The sequence below is a fragment of the Phacochoerus africanus genome, chromosome 1, assembly GCF_016906955.1.
Source record: "Phacochoerus africanus isolate WHEZ1 chromosome 1, ROS_Pafr_v1, whole genome shotgun sequence".
In the NCBI taxonomy this organism is placed as follows: Eukaryota; Metazoa; Chordata; class Mammalia; order Artiodactyla; family Suidae; genus Phacochoerus; species Phacochoerus africanus.
Genome location: NC_062544.1, coordinates 249,025,091 through 249,048,666, shown reverse-complemented (window position 1 = coordinate 249,048,666; position 23,576 = coordinate 249,025,091). Strand labels below are relative to the sequence as shown.

At 32.9% G+C, this 23,576-nt stretch overlaps 1 long non-coding RNA gene across 1 annotated transcript in view; it reads right to left on the bottom strand.

Annotated features, from left to right (window-relative positions):
* The window catches only part of LOC125113474 (uncharacterized), an 82,150-nt gene that overhangs the window by 3,286 nt on the left and 55,288 nt on the right, over window positions 1–23,576 (bottom strand). Inside the window, exon 2 of the long non-coding RNA XR_007131467.1 lies at window positions 10,852–10,949. This is a non-coding gene — a long non-coding RNA (uncharacterized LOC125113474). The remainder of the gene's footprint in view (window positions 1–10,851; window positions 10,950–23,576) is intronic.

Below are 23,576 nucleotides of genomic sequence, written 5' to 3'. Positions count from 1 at the left end.
TAGACCTATAAGTGATAAAAGCCACAATTCTGCCATTCATTAATTCAAAAAATACCCAATGAATTTATACTTTCAGTTAAAATTTTACTATTAATTTGCCACAAAACTTTAATTTATCCATTTATTAATTCAAATATAATAATCACACTGGTCCCTTCACTGAGTTTATAATTATATTAGGTATACGAAATACACATTTTTATCTGTAGATATTTGGTATAACCATGGATCTATGAATCTTTACAAAAACTTTCTCTCTGGAGTTCTTTGGCTTGTAGTTTAGGAACTGCTGTTGTAAATTGTAAGTAGTTTTCTCACCTATTCTGCACCAGTTAGGAAGAGCTACCCTTTTCTAATATCTAGAATTAGTCATAGTTATGCAATATTCATATAGCAGAAGAAAAGAAACATTTTCTAGTATGTGTTCATCTGTGAGTTCTCTTAAACTTGAAGAAATTATTGGGAGAAGAGAATGAGTTGTTAACAATTATAAACATCAATTTCTAGGATTCTGTTTTGCTAAAATCCACCTTAAGTAAATAATTCTGAAGTTAAATGATTCCATTTTGGGAAAGGTAGATTTGCATGAGTTATATTATAAAAAAAAATTAATGAAATTACTTTTCTTTCTTCTTACATTTTGCTATTTTTGGGTTGTTTGTGCAGTATATGTAAGTTCCTAGGCTTGGGGTCGAATTGGAGCTATAGCTGCTGTCCTACAGCACAACCACAGCAACAGGGGATCTGAGCTGTATCTGTGACCTACACCACAGCTCACAGCGATGGTAGATCCTTAATCCACTGGTCAAGGTCAGGAATTGAACCCGGATGCTCATGGGTCCTAGTTGGGTTTATGAACTGCTGAGCCACAAAGGTAAATTGCAAAATTAATGAAATATTTTTCCTGATATATCAATACTTGCTTGTTTAGATAATGTGTAAGTACAAAAAAAATGTTTAAAAATAAAAGGTGGCTTCTATCCCGATTATTCAACCGTGGTTAGTGTTATTTGGGTGGGTTTTCTAGTATCGTTGTATGGTTTTTTAAGTAGTGCTAATGTACTATATACGTATTTTTACTTTTATTATATTGTCTATGTTTTCCATGTTGCAGATTTTTGTTGTAATTATAATGACTATATCTCATAAAGAATATACTTTTTATCATAGTTTGCATAAATATTATTGAATTTTTACATGGTTTCCAATATTTCAAAGTAATAAATGTCACTGATATGAATTTTGGGCTTAAAGCACTGTATAAATTTTATATTGTTTCCTTTGGGCAAATTTATAAGAGTGGAAATATGTAGTCAAAGGGCATAAAATATTAAGGCTTTTGATACTTACTTGGAAATTGTTTCTCAGAGTTTTTATTGGCTTTTTGGATGGTGATATGAAAATACATATCAAAAATCCTTAAAATGCCCTTGTCATTTAACTTGACTATTAGGTATTTGTAATAAAATTAATAATGAATAGGCTTAAATAGTTGGAGTTATTTATTGATTTTAATAGGAAAAAATCTAACACTAAGAAATAGTTACCTAAAGTTTAGAAATAAAACTTTATTTCATAAACAATAAAATATTCCTGAAGAAAAAAATAATATAAAAATTATTTGGACAGGGTATTAGATTAAAAACTTGGTTACTGTATATAGTATATATATGATTTTATATGTATCTGATTTATATAAATGACTATGTATATATACATACATAGTTTAAATACATACAAATATATAGTACACATACATATAGACCTGATAGAAGTTGATGTATTTTAAATGTTATATTTGTCTTTGTATATATGTATTCATATGTCAAAAACAGATACTATAATTAAATATACATATTTATAAAGTTTACCAATTTCATTTACATTAGCCTTAAATGAAAATGTCATTTTCTGTAGTTTTAAAATCCATCACTGTATTTTTAAAGTCAAATGAACTCTTAAATATTTGTACATTTAGGAGTTCCCACTGTGGCACAGTGGAAACAAATCTGACTAGGAACCATGAAGTTATGCGTTTGGTCCCTGGCCTTGCTCAGTGGGTTAAGGATCTGGCGTTACTGTGGCTGTGGTGTAGGTGGGAAGCTACAGCTCCAATTTCACCCTTAACCATGGGTGCAGCCTTAAAAAGCAAAAAATAAATAAATAATTAAACCAAAAAACAAAACAAAACAAAAAAACTATACATTTTGTGTAATGAGATAAATTTATGTGCTTTAAATTTAAGAGAGTAGTATTGATAGGTATATACACATATTTTTTCAATTTAAAAATTTTGTTGCTAGAAAGTGCATTGCATAAAATAATTGAACTGTTTACCCAAAAGGTCAAAATTGGTGACTTTGCCTCAGCAAAACATATTTATAAAACAGAATACTATTCCAAAATGCTTACATCCTTACTTCCTGGGGAGTATATGGCATTGGATGGGGTGTTCATTAATCAGACTGATGTCTGACAAAACTTTTCAAAAGTGTATGAACTTGTCAATATTGCCCTTGAATATGATAACCATTGTAAGTTGTTCACGCTACTGAACTTGTCATTTTGATGTTTTATTTTAGAAATGCATGGCATTCTCTATTCATGCCACCTATAGCTGCTTTCTCTTGTGACTCTCCCTTCACTAAAGAAGATAGGGTCTATCTCAAACAGAAGAGCTTGCCAATAGTTATTCTAGCCTTCTAAATTGTAGGCTTCTAAATCACTTTCATTTTCCTACTTTTAAAGACAGTTAATGTCTACAGTTAGTGTTAAGCCAACAAATATTCAGTGATGTTATATACATTTTTATTCAAGATATATACCATAAATAAAAGAACTATTATGTGTATATGTGCTTAAAAAATACCTGTCACATAAGTGTTTCACAATTATAAAGTCTAAAACAATATGTAATAGCTAGTTAGAAATTTTAAATCTCCTATTTTCCATTTAGTTACTTTGGTGCTTCATTGAAGAGATTGTGATTTTTGACCAATAGCCATTTCCAGCTCATTCTAACCTTGAAGTTTTATATTTTGTATGAAATGAGAGAGAACCCTGGAAAAATTTTGCAATTGACTGGTATCATAAAAGTCTCATATAATGCATACACTGAATTTCTCTTTTTGTTTATTCACAATTTTGAACTTATTACATGACCTAAATCTGTGATTCCAATAAAATAAAATTTTTACACTGGTCTTAAAAAAAAAAAAAAAAAAAAAAAGACAAACCATCAAGTATACCACTAGATGGCAGAAAAAGATCAGAAAATGTCCATTACATACTCAATACATTAAAATGTATAGAACACTTATAATCCCATTTTCAGCAATACAGATGGACCTAGAGATGATCATATTAAGTGAAGTGAACCATACAGCGAAAGACAAATATCATATGATATCACTCCTCTGTGGAATCTAAAAAGTGATATGAATGAACTTATTTACAAAACATAAACAGGCTCACAGACATGGAAACAAACATGGTTACTAAAGGGGAAGATACACTGCTATATATAAAATAAAGAAAGAGGACCTACTGCATAGCATAAGAAACTATATTCAATATCTTGAAATAAAATGCAAAGAATCTCAAAAAGTATAAATATATGTATATATAGCTGAATCATTTTGTTGTACACTTGAAACAAACACATTGTTAATCAACTATTCTCAATTTAAAAAATCAATATAGCCACAGAAAATGTAAATGGTGCACATAAATTCTTACCTGAACCTCATATATACATAAAATTTGATTTAAATATGCTTTACCAACAAAATATGCTTTGTAATTTTTATCAATATATCACTTAATATGGAGAATTGTATAGTTTATTTGGTATATATATATCCATATATATATGTGTGATATATACATATATACATATACACTAGAGGAGTGTGTGTGTGTGTGTGTGTGTGTGCTAGTAAGTTGTATATCCTATGTAGGAGAGTATTTGAGAAAAAATCAAAATATAAGCCAACCTCTGACATCATATATATGTTTACATTGATTTTTGTGCTGAAGTCTAATATTAACTTAAACTTTTATCTTTCTAACCAGGAATAATTCAATATTAACTATCATTTTATCCATAACTTTAATATCATACTTTCATATTATATTATTAATACATATGAATGCATTGTAACTACTATATTTTATCATTTTAAATTACTAATAAATACAATTTACTACTCACAGATAACTTCCAAATTCTCTCTTTTTTTTTTTGTCTTTTTGCCATTTCTTGGGCCGCTTCTGTGGCATATGGAGGTTCCCAGGCTAGGGGTCGAATCGGAGCTGTAGCCACTGGCCTACACCAGAGCCACAGAAACACAGGATCCGAGCCACATCTGTGACCTACACCACAGCTCACGGCAACGTCGGATCCTTAACCCACTGAGCAAGGCCAGGGATCGAACCCGCAACCTCATGGTTCTTAGTCGGATTCATTAACCACTGAGCCACGACAGGAACTCCCAAATTCTCTTGATTAATATTTACCCAGGGTTATCAACTCATCAAAAGTTCCAAAGTGCCCCTAACATTTGAAGGAATGTTCCTACTCCCATATTAGTAGAATTTGATAAAAGAATATTCTCTCTGATAATTCTTAATCTTTACTTAACTAGGTAAGGAAAAGTTTTGTCTAAAGTGAAAGTTCGGAAAAGCATCAGATCAACTGAGCTAGTAAACACTGGATCCAGTTTTGTCTCCCCAACTGATATGCTGTGTGTTTCTTAATAAATCAATGTTTGGATGCCAATAAATCGGTGAAAAGAACTTGGTGACCAAAAGTTCTCAGGAAAAAACAAACAAAAAAACTTCATTAACGTATGGGTGATTTTTAAAAATTGCCGCTTTTTAAGAAAAGCTTAGATGCAGTGGTGTTGTGATTCAACTGTAGACTATCCTAACTTTGCATGTTTAATGGAAGGTTGACTTTTTAATAGCGTTATTACAGTCTTGCCTGATTGATTTTTTTCCTTTTTTATTTCTCCTTTCCAAGCTTATCACCTTATCTCCCCTCATTCCCTTTCTTTTATTGCTTGAATGGAGAAGTTGGAATATAGGAAAGAGATAAATAAAGTTGTGGGTTTTTTTGTTTTTGTTTTTTTTCTTTTTTAGGGCCACACCTGGGGCATATGGAAGTTCCCAGGCTAGGGTTTGAATGGGAGCAGCAGCTGGAGGCCTATACCACAGACAAAGCAATGCCAGATCTGAGCAGCATCTGCAACCTACAGGGTAAATTGCAGCAACACTGGATCCTTAGGCCAGATAGATCCCACATCCTCAGGGACACTATGTCAGTTTCTTAACCCACTGAGCCACAAGGGCAACTCCAAGTTGTGATTTTAGAGTTAATTGGGTGAGGGAGTTTTCTGTTTTTCTCAACTCCTTAGGAATTAGAAAAATTTAGACTTGCTTACTATTTAGCACAAGTAAATTAGACTAGATGTAAGAAAAATTCTCAGAGACTGAGTTACTGAACAGAAATTTGGAAGTCATCTCTAAAATTTTTCTAAAAATAAGTTACTATTTACTCAAATATCTATAATCCCAAGCTAAATGCATAAGTAAGTTTGATTCTAATTTCTTCATTCTGTGAATAATATACTTACTTCAGATAGATAAATCATTTTTATAGCTGTGCTTACCAAACACTAAAACATGTTTTTTGTTATTTTTAAAGTTTTATTGAAGTATAGTTGATTTATGATGTTGTGATAATTTCTGCTGTATAACAAAGTGATTCAGCTATACATGTAAACATTTTTTTAATCATAATAACACACAGTATGCAGGCAATGCTCAGAAGTCCTATGTAACTCTTAATGCCTATGCTATACTTTAGCACTGTAATGAATTTTTAAAAAATGATATCTTAGTGGCAGTTTTCTCTTCCAATATGAGTGTAAGCACTGTGTGGGCTGGGTCAGTATCTGAGATATTTTTAACTTCTGAATATTCTTACTATCATATATACATTTAATAAATATTTATGGACTAATTACTTCATTATATAACCAAAGAAAAATTAAATTCTTATGATCATTCTTTTGAAAAGTATGGTGATCCATACCCATTCATATTTTCCAACCAGATATTTGCCCAAACCTCGAAAGCTTGTATTTTCACAGTCATTTTGCATCTTGTTAGTACTATCTTTTGTCCCTTTATGATAGTTCTGCCTACAAGGCATTTGAAAAGGTAAACAGTTCACATTCTGACTTGAAGCTATGTAGAGATAACTTTAAATGAGATTCTGGAGTCACACTGAGGCCACTGGAGGCACCTGACTTCAACCCTCAGTCCTTTCCATGATTTCCAGAGAATCTGGGGGCTCCTATTCTGAATCTCAGCAACTTCTACTGTTTATTCTTAGGCTAGGAGAGACCAATTAGATTAAAAAACAAAAACAAAAACCTTAGTTTTAGTAGCCTGATTTCCAGGCTTAATTGAAATTCTCTCAATTGAAAAGAAGCCCCTCAAATGAAAAGCAAGATCAGATTATTTATTTATGCTTTCCAAACCACATTTGATTACATTTTTATATAGCCAACTTGTTCAGACCTCCTCAGGTATTGTTTCCATCCTGGTGGTATTCAATATTAGGTACAGGTTTCCCAAATCTGTATAACTTCTATCTCAGTATTCATAAGTGGAGTTCCAGGGTCCAACAATTCCATTTCTCAGAACATAGGTGTAGGTAACAACCCAGCAATATGAAAAGCAACAGAAAGAGTGCTGACAGCAACTTCACCAATATGAATTGACCTCATAATATGCCAAACACCATCCTAGTACCTTAAAGATATATCATAGCTTTAGCTAGATTTTGCTAAGATAACAACCTCAAAAAAGCTTAATAACTATAGGCTGAAATAGTCTGCATTTCTGCTGCACAAGGTTTTTTCATTTGGGTTCTAGGCTGAAAGAGCAGCCTCTATCTCAGTCCCATTGAAGAGGGAAAAGCAGAAAATTTCACCTTTTTTTTTTTTTGATATTTAGGGCTGCACCCACAGCAGACGGAGGTTCCCAGGCTAGGGGTCTAATCGGAGCTACAGCTGGCTGCCTATGCCACAGCCACAGCCACACCAGATCCAAGCCGTGTCTGTGACCTACACCACAGCTCATGGCACTGACTGAGGCCAGGGATCAACCCACAACCTCATGGTTCCTAGTCTGATTCATTTCCACTGCGCCATGACAGAAACTCTGAAAATCTCACATTTTAACTGGGGCATATTTTCTTTGATTTAATAACCTCTGATGTATAACATACTTTTCCTTAATATTTTCAATTTGCCCCCTTAATGTGTTTAGATTTCTCATATAATCACCTAAGAAAATTAATCCTTAATGCATATGAATTTACCAACAGCTGGAAAGATTCCCCACTCCTTCATCTTGAAGAGCTTTCAGTGAGGAAAAAACATAGATATAATCTAGTTAATCTTTTATTAAAGATTGATCCACAGTATCACTTCAATGAGGGGAATAAGCTCAACCCTCTATGGATACTTTTTATGTTTTTCTCCGATAAAATGAAGGTTGGGAGATTTAAAGAAAGTAAAAGGAAAATTCTAACTAGGAAAAGTAAAACACTAGTTTATATTACTGTTCTGCTAAACTTTAAATATGCACTTGCATTTTTGCTGTGCTTGAAGTTAGAAAAACTTAGCAACCATAAACTTGCCAATTAAAAAGGTTTTCTATCTGAGAAACTTCCTACACTCTTTGGCATTAATAGAACTGTTTAATTGGAAAAATATATATTTTTAGCATTAGTTAACCCTATGTTTTACCTATAAAGTTTTATTTGATGGTCACTAAAATTTCCACATCTGCTTATAAAAAAATTGAAACTATTTTTAGTTTTCTGAGGAATCTCTATACTGTTTTCCACAGTGGTTGCACCAATTTACAATTCCACCAACAGTGTAATAGGATTCCTTTTCCTCCACACCCTCTCCAACACTTTTTGTCTATAGGCTTTCTGATGACGGCAATTCTGGCTGGTGTAAAGTGATACCTTATAGTGGTTTTGATTTGGATTTCTCTAATAATGAGTGATGCTGAACATCTTTTTTGTGCTTTTTGGCCATCCATATATCTTCTTTGGAGAATTGTCGGTTTAGATCTTCTGGCCATTTTTTGATGTGGTTGTTTGTTTTTTTGGTATTGAGTCATAGGAGGCTACCATTTGATCCAGCAACCCCACTCCTAAGCATCTATCCAGAGGAAACCGTGTTTCAAAAAGACGCATGTACTCCAATGTTCACTGCAGCACTATTTGCAATAGCCAAGACATGGAAACAACCTAAATGTCCCTCAACAGAGGAGTGGGTCAAGGAGATGTGGTACATATACACAATGGAATATTAATCAGCCATTAAAAGGAACAAAATAACAGCATTTTTAGCAACATGCATGGATAGACCTAGAAATTATCATGCTAAGTGAAGTCAGTCAGACAGTGAGACACCAACATCAAATGCTTTAACTAACATGTGGAATCTGAAAAAAGGACACAATGAACTTCTTGGCAGAACAGATACTGACTCACAGACTTTAAAAAAACTTATGGTTTCCAAAGGAGAGAGGTTGGGGGGTGGGGGGATGTGCTGGGGGTGTGGGATGGAAATCCTATAAAATTGGATTGTGATGATCATCGTACAACTACAAATGTAATAAATTCATTGACTAATAAAAAACCAAACAAACAAAAAAGAATGAAACTGTGCAAGGATTTATTAAGACTCTAATGAATCTTTAAGAGAAAGAAATATTTTGTCCTTCACATTTTATATTTCCTATTAAGATAGTTTTTCCTTATAACACAAATAATTGCTAATAAATCTGCTATTTATGGCTCAGGATGTTCCCAATGTTATTCTTAGTTGCCACAAAGTTCATTCTCACACTGTATACAGCAAATATGAGTATTATGCCTTTCATTTCTCTATTACATTTTATATATTCATTGATAGTTCATATCTCTTGACTATCTAATAATTTTCAAATTCCATTGAAAGCAAAGGTATTTGTAATGTTAACCAAGCTGTGTTGTCTTCTTATCAACACCCACACACACAAATACAAACACACAAGTACGATATCATAATGAGTTAATCATCTAATTCTATTTTGAGAATTTATCAATCTAGTAGTAACCTAATGCTTGGGAAATATTGGCAATCTACTTAAGAGTTCTTCCAGATGCTGGACAGAACATGAAGAAGTTATAGGCTCATGTTTTTATCCAAAAGGAGGTTAGAATTCAAGCATCTATACAATATCCTAACAGAGGAAAGTTATTTCTCCCTTTCTCTAATTTCTTGCCAAGTTTTCCTCAGTTATTGAGTTTCTATGGCTACTGTCCAAGGATTTTTTGCCACATAATCACTGTAAAGTATTTTCTGAAGATCAGTATATGCCCCTGTGAGAATAGCTCTTGGAAACATTGGTCAACAGTTTCTTCATTATCTTCTTCTTCAGAAAAGAACACTCAAAGCAACACAAGAGAAAGACTGTCAACCTCAAGCTGAGCATCACTCTTACACATGAAGAAAGTGTGTCTGTTTGTTATCATATTATTATATTTGCTTTTATTAATTGGATTGAATATGAAAGACCAACCTTCTAGAAACCTTCTAGTCTGTATTAATTCATTTACTACCTACTTAAGGTTAAAGGAGAAACCTGCAAGTTTTTGAGTATGAAAGGTATTTAGTACAGCTCATTAGCCTTTTTCAAGGGCAATCCTGGGTACTGAGAAGGGCAATGCTTTATTTTACGGGCTGTCCAATGTATTACAGGATGTTAGCATCCCTATTCTCCAAGGACTAAATGCCTGTCGTTCCTCCTCCTCTTAGTGATTGTCACCACTAAGCACCCCAACTATTTTACTATAGCCTCTTGAGGGTGGAAGAACCATTACAGGCTTGAGAATTACTGTTATGCTTAGTATGATTTTTTTCTAATTAACTTAAAATGTGGCAATGTATACATTTTAAAACCATACATTAAAAACATGCATACAAAATTAAGCAGAGGTAAGTTTCAAGCAAATATAAAATTTCTAAATATTTCTGTTATGATACTCAGATGAAGCCTTCAGTATTGTTCATTTTTAACAAGCCTGGGTGACCTTCTAGAAAGAAAGGGAAGCATGTCTGTTGTAGAGATACAAAGAATCTTGAAAATAATTATAGTTCAGTCCCTTTATTTTACCAAAGCAGAATCTAAGATTGTTAAACAGTGGATGTGATCACATTTGCACTCTGAATTTCTGAAGAGAGGTATTCAAAACCATTCTCACTTTAATAAAATGATATAAACTGCATCTAAGAATTGAGAAGTGAAAGGCAGGTATACTTTCACATGCTCCTTAGTCAATTCTCAACCTAATCTCTCAAGTTGGGACTATTTCAATGTCTTATACAGTTCTCAGTCTATAGCATCTTGATGAAAACTTTGTTTTTTCAGAGAAAGAATTTCTTTGTCCTTCTGTTCTAATTGGAATAAATGAAGCCAAAGCAGAAATTTCACACTTAAACCTTACTCTCAATGATTAATGCGATCCAAACTTCTCTGGCTACAGACACTTATTTCCTATCTGTGGTATTCTGAACAGTCATAAATATTCCTTTAAATGTTTTATTTCTAATGATCCCCTAATGTCAACTAAGGTAATCAATTTCTTTAAACAAATTTAGACTTAAAATAATAGATATTATGCAATTTAGTCAGATTATTCATGAAGTAACAATGACTAGATTGGAGCCCATGGGACATGACATATGTGTCTCACAGGTTTATTTTTCATCTTACCTGTGAAAGAATGCCATCTGGAATGGAAAAGAGATCTTCTGTAAAATGTAAAATCAATACGTTGCTTCCCTTCTTATCTTGAAGTCACCATGCTGTCACTTGAAGAAAGAATAATAATAGTTGGACCCAATTTATTCTTCATACAGCCTGGCTGTTTATATTATCCTAGTGTTTACTCTTTTGCTAGGTAATATTAAATTGATTATTGAGTGAGTCTTTCTAGAATCTTCCAAGGAATTAAAGTAAAACTCTCTAGGCTGGAATCATATATTTTATTTGTTTTTTGTTTGTTTTTGTTTTTTGTTTGTTCTAGGGCCGCACTGGCGGCATGTGTAAGTTTCCAGGCTAGGGGTCTAATCGGAGCTGTAGCCACCAGCCTACACTACAGCCACAGCAATGTGGAATCATATATTAAAAATATATATATATTTATTCATTTTATTATTATTATTGTTACTAATATTTCCTTTTTTAGGGCTGCACCCATGGTATATGGAAGTTTCCAGGCTAGGTATTGAATCATAGCTGCAACTACCAGCCTACACCATAGCTCATGGCAGCAGTGGATCCCTGACCCACTGAGCAAGGCCAGGGATTGAACCCACATCCTCATGGATACTAGTCAGGTTCATTTCCACTACGCCACAATGGGAACTCCATTAAACAATTATTAAAGAGAGAATTTTCAAATGCTTTTTTTTCATTTTCCATGAATTTAATCTTCTATTCAGGATTATAATGAACCCAAATCATGGCTCTAGCAATCCTAAGTTTACTGTTTCCATTTTACCCATGCTCCCTTTCTATTAACTCCTACTCCTTTTCTCCAAAATTATATTTAAAAATTAACCTGATCACTTGCTCTCAGAATCCCTCACTTATAATAAGTACTATTCCTTTTCCATTTCTCATGTGAATAGGGAAAAAAATGAAAGTTTGAGAGAGAATCTCACCTAATACATTCCAAATTGTCTTATACCTATTGCTTTTATTCTCTCTCTCCTAGCATCAGTTCACATTCACACTACCCTCATTCCATCCTCCATCCTCAGTCTCTTAAGATCAATGTTGGCCCTAGTAATGATAGATTGGCAGGTGGAGGAGCCAGAAGACAGATATAAGATTGTCATACTGCACATAAACTTGAGTTAACCAAGAGTGGAAATCTTTCCAAATACATATGAAAGTATGAAAAATATGGCTTTTTCATGCTAGACTAACTGAAAGATAGTCAAACTACTTCTATCAAACTTAAAAAAATCAGACTGAGAATAGCATGATAAACTTTCACTTGAAAGTTAATTCATCCAAAAGGTTATAGAGCAATTGAAATCAGGGAATTTAAAAAGCAAATGCCTCTTAAATATCTGGAGTATCATTGCAAGAAATGTGAAACTGATAAGGAAATATAAGAGAAAGCAAAGATATATCCAATTAATTATAAATTCTGCTCAGATAAATGGATATATGGAAACAAATTTATCTTCGTTTCTTTGTACTTGCATAAGACTCTCATTCTTCCAAAACAACATTTTGTAATATGTCTTCTGTACGAATGTCCCTTCTAGTTTCCTCCTTGATATAATTTCTGAGTGTATTTCGTAGGTGACAAAAATGAAACCATTTTAAGTTCCTGTGACAAGTTCTTAAAAATACTTTTTATTCTGCCATATTTTAATCTATTTTTGGGGAGGGGGGGCATTCCATATTTGTTGTCTCAGTAGACATTTCCATGCTTAGCTAACACTCAGAAAGAAGTAAGAGTTTCCAGGTGTGCTAAAAAAATGAAATTTTCAAAAGATTACAAATCAGAATAGTACAATTTCACAGAAAAATCACATACCCTTATCTGATGCCCTCTACAAATAAATGGAAATACTTATATTTTCATTGATTGTGGAAAAGAGGTTTTGTTTTACAACTTGTTATTATCTTTTCCTTCATATGTTTACATATGCTGAAACAATATGTATAGTGAGCTGAATGGAAAATAAAACAACCAATTTAATATTGCAAATAGGTGTTAAATGAATGGCTCTCACTGAAAAAAATAATTGAATTTCCAGACCTCAGATCTGAGGTAGATACTTAGGCAGGATAAATGGAGTCTTGGGAAAAACCCAACTGCTAACATTGTATTATTGCTCTTTCACCTCTTATTTCCTTCTTGTTACAAAATAGACTCAAATTGATAGTACAAACACATACCTGAGGTTCTAGTTTTATATCGTGAAATACTGTCCAAAATTTGTGATGACATGGTTTTTAACATAAGAATGAATAAGAAACATTAGACACAAAGGTTAAACTTGTTTATGCCTCAGGCTTAGTCTGATGACTGAAACATGTGTGAAGACTCAGGGGTCTTATAAATGTTGTCACCTCCACCTCATAAAATCCATCTCCTCATCCTCTAAGAAAAATGTATTGTAATGTTCCTCATTGTTATTGGTTAACATATTGATGGTTAAAACATTAGAGAAATAAAATATTAGTGGGAGGGATCGGGAGCTTGGGCTTATCAGACACAACTTAGAATAGATTTATAAGGAGATCCTGCTGAGTAGCATTGAGAACTTTGTCTAGATATTCATGTTGCAACAGAACAAAGGGTAGGGAAAAAATGTAATTGTAATGTATACATGTAAGGATAACTTGATCCCCTTGCTGTACAGTGGAAAAATAAAAAAAAATTAAAAATAAAATAAAATAAAATATTAATGCTAAAGTTAGGAAAATAAATCTATAATAGAGATTATATTTCCTTTTTTACTATTGAGACATATTGGGATTTTTCTTTGAAAGAAAGAATTCAGTATATCTTCCCTGTGTAGGTATTATTTCCTTTTAATAAATGAATACCATAACTTTCTTGAGAAATCGCACATCTCATAACATCAGCATGACTGGTACAGACCTCAAGTATATGATTTACAATAACAGGACAAAAGTGTAATAAAATATGAACGTTATTTTCCTAATTAAAATTTGTAAGCATAACAATGTTATATTAAGAATATTCAGATATGAAATTACAGATTTCTCTTTTTAGCTTACTTATTTTTATTCCTACGATGGGACACTGAAATTTAGATTTATTTGGTTGTTCTTAATGAGGACATCAAATTTGATGAATGTATCATATAATTGTGAAAACTATGTTTGAATTTCTCCATTTTCCTCCATGTTCTTTGGAGCAACAACTGTTGAATAACCTATTGGTATTAGGTATTAAACATTCTATATTATGAAAAACACAGAATGTATATGTACATAATTCCTGCCCTGAATTACTTGTTATCTTAAGAATGAATCTGAGAAGAATTATTGAATTAAAGTTTGTTAATTTACCAAAAAGTTGTGCCAATTTCATTGCATCAGCTAATTTCCCTGTACCCTCAATTATTCAAGATATTAATTTTAAAATGAATTGGCAAAATGATAAGACATTTTGTTTACTATGCTGTTCAAAGAGAAACCTATGACTTTATGTCACTTAAAAACAAACAAAAGAAGATGTGGTATATATATATACAATGGAATACTACTCAGCCATAAAAAAGAACAAAATCAACATAGATGAACTAGAAACTCTCTTATGAAGTGAAGTATGTTAGAAAGAGAAAGATAAATACCATATGATATCACTTATATCTGGAATCTAATATATGGCTCATATAAAACTTTCCACAGAAAAGAAACTCATGGACTCAGAGAACAGACTTGTGGTTGCCAAGAGTGAGGGTGAGGGAATGGGATGGACAAGGAGTTTAGGGTTAATAGATGAAAATTATTGGATAAGCAATAAGATCTTGTTGTATAGCACAAGGAACTATATCCAGGAACATGATGGAGGATACTAAGAGAAAAAGAACATATATATCTATGATTGGATCACTTTGCTGTACAGTAGAAATTGACACAACACTGTAAATCAACTATAATGGAAAAATTAAAATTATAAAAAATTTTAAAAATATGTACAGCAAGGTGACCCAGTCTCACACACAAAAAAAATTTAAAAAACGAACAAGAAATGACAACAAAACCCAAACACTTCAAATTAATTTCATTAAATTTTGAATAAATGATTTCTTGAATTTCTTTAATTTAAATATATCTTAATCAACAATTTAAACCACAACCTAAGTGAATTAGAAAAAGAAGAACAAACAAAACCTAAAGTCAGCAGAAGGAAAGAACTCATGAAGATTAGCGAGGAAATCAATAAAATAGAGATTCAAAAAACAATAGACAAAATCAGTAAAACCAAGAGCTGGTTCTTTGAAAACATAAGCAAAATTGACAAACCTCTGGCCAGACTCAACAAAAAAAAAAAAAAAAAAAAGAGAGAGAGAGAGAGAAAACCCAAATAAACCAACTAAGAAATGAAAAAGGAGAATTCGCAATGGATACTACAGAAATACAGCAAACCATGAGAGAATACTATGAACAATTGCATGCAAACAAATTTGACAACCTAGAAAAAATAGACAACTTTCTAGAGACTTACAGCCTGCCAAAACTGATTCAAGAAGAAATAGATCAACTGAACAATCACTAGAAATGAAATTGAATATATCATAAAAACACTCCCTACAAATGAAAGTCCAGGACCAGATGGCTTCACAGGAGAATTCTACTAAGCCTACAAAGAGGAATTTATACCCATCCTCCTTAAAATTTTCCAAAAGTTTGAAGTAAAAGGAATACTCCCAAAGACATTCTATGATGCCACCATCACCCTAATTCCAAAACCAGACAAAGATACCACCAAAAAAGAAAACTATAGGCCAATATCTTTGATGAATATAGACGCAATAATTCTCAACAAAATTTTGGCCAACTGAATCCAACAGCATATCTAAAAGATCATACACTACAACCAGGTGGGATTCATCCCAAGTTCACAAGGATGGTTCAACTTACACAAATCAGTCAATGTCATACACCACATTAACAAAAGAAAGGTCAAAAACCACATGATCATCTCAATAGATGCAGAAAAAGCATTTGGCAGAATCCAACAACCATTCATGATCAAAACTCTTACCAAAGTGGGTATAGAGGGAACATTCCTTAACGTAATTAAAGTCATTTATGACAAACCCACAGCAAATATAATACTCAATGGATGAAAGCTGAAAGTCTTCCCACTAAAATCTGGAATAAGACACACATGCCCACTCTCACCACTGTTATTCAACATAGTACTGGAAGTCCTAGCCACCATAGTCAGACAAACAAAAGAAATAAAAGTTATCCAAATAGGAAGAGAAGAGGTAAAACTGTCACTGTAAGCAGATGACATGACATTATATATAGAAAACCCTAAAGACTCAACACCAAAACTACTTGAACTGATCAACAAATTCAGCAAAGTAGCAGGACATAAGATTAACATTCAGAAATCAGTCATATTTCTGCATACTAACAATGAAATATTAGAAAAGGAACACAGAAGTACAATACTTTTTAAAATTGCACCCCAAAAAATCAAATACATGGGAATACACCTGACCAAGGTGAAAGACTTGTATGCTGAGAACTATAAAACATTAATCAAGAAAATTAAAGAGGATTCAAAGAAATGGAATTCTATGCCATGCTCCTGGGTTGGAAACATTACTATTGTAAAAATGGCCTTACTACCCAAAGAAATTACAGATTCAATGCAACCTCTATCAAATTACCCATGACATTTTTCAAAGAACTAGAACAAACAATCCAAAATGTATATGGAATCACAAAAGATCAAGAATTGCCAAAGAAATTCTGACGATCAAAAACCAAGCAGGGGGCATGACTCTCCCAGACTTCAGTCACTATTACAAAGCCACGTCAATCAAGATAGTGTGGTACTGGTACCAAAACAGACATACAGACCTATGAAACAGAATAAAGAAGCCAGAAATAAACCCAGACAGCTATCATTAATTAGTCTTTGACAAAGGAGGCAACATAAAATGGGAAAGAGACAGTCTTTTCAGTAAGTATTGCTGGGAAACCTGGATAGCTGCAAGCAAATCATTGAAGCTAGAACACACCCTCACACTATGCACCAAAATAAACTCAAAATTGCTGAAAGACTTAAGTATAAGACAAGACACCATCAAACTCCTGGAAGACAACATAGGCAAAACATTCTCTGACATCAACTTCTCAAATGTTTTTTCTATTCAGAATCAACAGAGAAATAAAAATCTTTACAGAGAAGCAAAAACTAAAAGAATTCTGCACAATGTAACCTGATTTACAATAAATGCCAAAGGAAATTTTCTAGGCAGAAAAGACCACAACTAGAAACAAGAAAATCATAAATGGGAAAGGTTACTGGTAAAGTAAACATATAGTAAAAGTAAGAAATAATCTACACACAAATATGATATCAAAACAAGGAATCCTGAGAAGAGAAGAATACAGCAGGATATTGGAAAGACATTTGAAATTAGGAGACAAGTAACTTAAAATTTTGTATATTTATAGACTGGTATATCAAAATCTGAGGGGAATCACAAATCAAAAATCTACGATAGATATACGAACACACAAAAGCAATCCAAACACAATACTAAAGATAGTCATCAAACCACAAAAGAAAAGAACAAAAGTGAAAGGGAAAAAAAACCTGCAAAAACAAATCCAAAAAAATTAATAAAACAGCAACAAGAATCTACATATCAATAATTACCTTAAATATAAATGGATTAAATGCTCCAGCCAAAAGACATAGGCATAGATAGAAAAACAATACCCATAAAAATGCTGTCTACAATAGACCCGCATCAGATCTAGGGACATATATAGACTGAAAGTAAGTAGATACAAAAAGATATTCCATGCAAATGGTAACCAAAAGAAAGCTTGAGTAGTCATACTCATATCAGATAAAATAGAATATAAAATTAACATGGTTATAAGAGACAAAGAAGGACACCACATAATGATCAAAGTATCAATCCAAGAAAAAGATGTAACAATTGTAAATATATAGGCATCTAACATAGGTGCACCTCAACAGATAAGGCAACTGCTAACATCCATACAATGAGAAACTGACAATAACACAATAATAGTGGGGAACTCTAACACTCCACTTTCAGCAGTGGAAAGATAATACAGATGGAAAATCGATAAGGAAAAACAGTCTTTAAATAATGCCTGTCCATTAGACCAGATGGATTTAATTGTAATTTATGGATCATTTCACCTGAAAGCAATAGAATACACATTCTTCTCAAGTGCACATGAAACATTATCCTGGAAAGATCACATGTTGGGCCAAAAAAAAAAAAAAAAGGTTTACTAAGTTCAAGAAAATTGAAATCATATCAAGCATCTTTTCTGACTAAAGCAATATGAGACTAGAAATCAACTACAGGGAAAAAAACTGCAAAACACCACAAAATATGTAGAGACTAAAGAATATATTACTAAACAATCAATGGATCACTGAAGAAATCAAAGAGGAAATCAAAAAATACTTCGCTACAAATGAAAATGAAAACACAATGATCCAAAACCTATGGGATGTAGCAAAAGCAGTTCTAAGAGTAAAGTTTATAGCAACAAAATCTTACCTCAGGAAACAAGAAAAATCTCAAATAAACAATCTAACCTTACACCTAAAATTATTAGAGCAAGAAGAACAAACAAAACCCAAAGTTAGTAAAAGGAAATAGATCCTAAAAATCAGAGCATAAATAAATGAGACATAGACAAATAAAACAATAGAAAAGGTCAATGAAACTAAAAGCTTGTGCTTTGAAAAGATCAAGAAAATTGATAAACCCTTAACCTTACCTATCAAGGAAAAAAGGGAGAGGGCTAAATTCAATAAAATTAGAAATGAAAAAGGAGAAGTTACAACTGACATCACAGAAATTCAAGGATCATAAGAGATTATGACAAATATATGCCAATAAAATGGACAACCTAGAAGAAATGGACAAATTCTTACAAAGATGCAATCTTCCAAGACTAAACCCAGAAAAAATAGAAAAGATAAACAGACCATTCCCAAGTACTGACATTGAAAATAGGATTAACACCTTCCAACCAATGTCTAGGACCAGATGGCTTCACAGGGAAATTCTATCAAACATTTAGAGAAGAGTTAACATCTATCCTTCTGAAACTCTTCTAAAAAGTTGCAGAGGGGAGCTCCCATTGTGGTGCAGTGGTTAATGAATCTAACTAGGAACCATGAGGTTACGGGTTCAATCCCTGGCCTTGCTCAGTGGGTTAAGGATCTGGCGTTGCCATGAGCTGTGGTGTAGGTTGCAGACTCGGCTCAGATCCTGTGTTGCTGTGGCTCTGGTATAGGCCAGTGGCTACAGCTCCGACTGGAGCCCTAGCCTGGGAACCTCCATATGCCATGAGAGCAGCCCAAGAAATGGCAAAAAGACAAAAAAAAAAAGGTTGCAGAGGAAGGATCCAGGTTATAAGGCCACCATAACCCTGATACCCAAACTAGACAAAGATACTACAAAAAAAGATTATTGACCAATATCACTGAAGAATATGTTCAAAAATCCTCAACAAAATACCAGCATACTAAATCCATCAATCCAGCAAAACATTTGAGAGAATCATACACCATGATCTAGACGGATTTATCCCAGAGATGCAAGGATTTTTCAGTATCTGCAAATCAATCAGCACAATACACCACATTAACAATTGAAGAATAAAAAAATATGATTTTCTCAATAGATGTAGGAAATGGTTTTGACAAAATTCAACATCCATTCATAGTAAAAACTCTCAAGTGGACATGGAACAAACTTCAGTAAATAAAAGCCATATATGACAAACCACAGCTAATATCATTCACAACAGTGAAAAGCTGAAATCATTTCCTCTAAGATCAGGAACAAGACAAGGGTGTCCACTCTCACCACTGTATCACAGAGTTTTGGTAGTTCTAGCCAAGGCAATAATAGAAGAAGAAGAAATAAAAAAAAATGTAAATTGGAAAAGAAGAAAGAAAACTCTCACTGTTTGTATGACATGATACTATACATAGGAAATCCAAAATATGCCATCAGAAACCTATTTGAACTCATCAATTAATTAAGTTGCAGGTGTTCCCATCATGGCTCAGTGGTTAACGAACCCGACTAGGAACCATGAGGTTGCAGGTTCGATCCCTGGCCTCGCTTAGTGGGTTAAGGATCTGGCGTTGTCGTGAGCTGTGGTGTAGGTTGCACACATGGCTTGGATCCCACATTGCTGTGGCTCTGGCATAGGCCAGTGGCTACAGCTCCAATTAGACCCCTAGCCTGGGAACCTCCATATGCCATGGGAACAGCCCTAGAAAAGACAAAATTAATTAATTAATTAATTAAAATAAATTAAGTTGCAGTATATAAAATTAATACATAGAATTTCTTGCATTTCTGTACACTCACAACAAAAGTTTAAAAAGAGAAATTAAGAAAAAAATCCCATTTACTATGGCATCAAAAATAATACATTACTTAGGAATAAACCTATCAATGAGGCAAAACACCTGTAATTTGAACAGATGCTGATGAAAAAAATCAAAAATTACAAAAAAAATGACAGAAAGATATACCATGCTCTTGAATTGGAAGAATAGATATTGTCAAAATGACTACACTACCCAAAGTGATGTACAGATTCCATGCAATCCCTATCAAATTACCAATGGAATTTTCAATAGAAGTAGAACAAAAAGTTTTAAAATTTGTGTGGAAACATGTAAGACTCCAAATAGCTAAAGCAATCCTGAGAAAGAAAAACAGAGCTGGAGGAATCATGCTCCCTGACTTCAGACTATAATACAAAACTATAGTAATCAAAACAAAAGGGCACTGGCACAAAACCAGAAATATAGATCAGCAGAAACAAATAGAAAGCCCAAAAATAAACTGATGCACATATGGGTGATTAATCTGCTACAGTGGAGGCAAGAATATACAATAAAGATTTTTTTCCTCAATAAGCAGTGCTGGGAAAACTGGAGAGCTGCATGTAAAAGAATGAAATTAGAACATTCTTTGGTATATTTAATACTATACACAAAAATAAACTCAAAATAGAGTAACAACCTAAATGTGAGACCAGTTACTATAAAACTCTTAGAAGAAAACATAGTATACTCTTTGTCATAAGCTGCAGTAATATCTTTTCAGTTCTTCCTCCTAGAGTAATGAAAATAAAAACAAAAATAAACAAACTGGACCTAATTAGACTTAGAAGGTTTTGCACAGCAAAGGGAACCATAAACTAAACGAAAAGACAACACACAGAATGGGATAAAATATTTGCAAATGAAGTAACTGACAAGGGATTAAGCTCCAAAACATACAAACAATTCCTGCGGCTCAAAATCAAAAAACAAACAACACAATCAAAAAAATGGACAGAAAATCTAAATATACATTTCTCCAGAGAAGACATACAGATAGCCAAAAAGCACATAAGATGCACAACACTGCTCATTATCAGAGAAATGCAAATCAAAACTAGTATGAGGTATCATCTCACATAGATCAGAATGGCCCTCATCAAAATGTCTACAAATAATAAATGCCAGAGAGGGTGCAGAGAAAAGGGAATCCTCCTACACTGTCGGTGGAAATGTAAATTGGTACAACCACTATGGAATACAATATGCAGTTTTCTCAGAAATCTAAAAAATAGAATTATCATATGATCCAGCAATCTCACTCCTAGGCATAAATCCAGAGAAAGCAATAATTTGAAAAGATATATACACCCTGATATTCATTGCAGCAGAATTTACAATAGCTAAGACATGGAAGCAACCTAATGTCCATTGTAAGAGGAATGGATAAAGAAGATGTGGAATATATATACAATGGAATATTAATCCACCATTAAAAAATAATGAAATAATGCCATTTGCAGTAAAATGAATGGACCTAGAGATTATCGTACTAAGGGAAGTAAGTCAGACAAAGAAAAACAAATATTATATATCACTTATCTGTGGAATCTAAAAAAAGATACAAATAAACTTGTTTATAAAATATAAAACAACATACCGACTTTGAAATCAAACTCGTGGTTACCAAAGTTGAAAAGTGTGAGATGGAATGGATTGGGAGTTAGGGATTGGCATGCACACAGTGGTATATGTAATGACTGGACAATGGGACAAGCTGTGTAGCTCAGGGACTCTACTCAATACATATTCCGTGATAACCTGTATGGAAAAAAAATCTGAAAAGGAATGGATATGTGTATAGGTAATACTGAATCACTGTTGTACAGCAGAAATTAACATAACTTTGTAAGTCAACTATACTTCAATAAAATTTTTAAAAATAAAAAAAATAAAGTGAAAGCTTAGGCTAGCTTTTTCTCAAAAAAATGTGATTTACTTATTCATTTATGTATTCAATTATAAATTGATTAATCTATGTGTCCCTAAAAGCAAGACTTTAGCTACAATGCCTTCTTATGATTTACATCAAAGGAATCTGTATGTCTTTAAGAGTTAAATTAAAAGAATGGTAAACCTAAATGAAACAACATCTGCCTCTACTCATATATTCAGGTTATAAAATTTGTAAAATGTTAGAACTTAAAGGAACTAATGGATCCTTGCTATCATCTCCTAATTTATTTTTATATAAAAGGAAAGTGGGGCCTTTGGAACTGAAACAACATGTGCAGTGTTACATTTCCTACTGCAGAAAGCTGGACAAAATCCATGATGGCCTGACTTCTGATCTGATGTCCTTTCTGTTACTGGGCCACTAGAACAGCTGCAACAAGCCCATTTTTTCCAGTGGGTTAATTAGGATGTTTTGCTATAATGAAACATCACTTTCAAGGGAATATGAAAAACGCTGTATCACTTGTCCTGAGACCAATTACTTTGCAGGTATTTTTGCACTGTGTTTATTTCACCAATAGATGGCACACTTACTGCTTATGGGTTTATGATATAACAGTCTGGTTACCTACAGAAAGACTCCATTTATTAGGACTTTAAGAATATGCTATTCTTTTTAAACAAGCTGTGATTTATAAAATAACTGTGTAATTTTCTTCACATTTAAAAAAATCAATCATCTGTCTGTGTTTAGAGCAATATATCATAAGTCAGATCAATATTTCCTTCTGAATGTGTTCTACTCAAGTGACCTATATTCCTTAAGAGAGGGGATGCTATATAATGGCATATATAATCTAGTACTGAATGTATTATTCTTCATAATATACTTTTTCATATCATTCCTAGTTTTATCTCTGGGCCTATCTTCATCCTATTCTGTTATACAGTTTTAGATTAAAGAATAAACTGTTAATGAAGTCATTCGAATTTACCCATTTAAGATGTGTTCTAATATGCTTTCTCAACTTTCCTGAAATAACTAAATCAACTGTGTTGTATAGTTGTTTCTTAACTTATTGTCCACTTTTTAAAAAAATATATCCATTTTGGAGAACTTTGCCTCCTAGACTGAAATTATTTCAATTTTTAAAACTCTACTGCTTTAACTATTGGTATGAATTTAGAAAACAATATTTCTAAATAACATGCAATTCCTAGATTATTTCTGAGGAAAACTCTTAACTTTTTGTTAAATAGAACAAAGCAGCTGGAACAATTTCTAAATGTACATATAAGTGCCAATAATTCCCAGGTTTGATCAAAAATATTCCCTTGGATATTCTGATATCACTAACAAAGTCACTCCAAATTATTACTCATTTGTACAGTT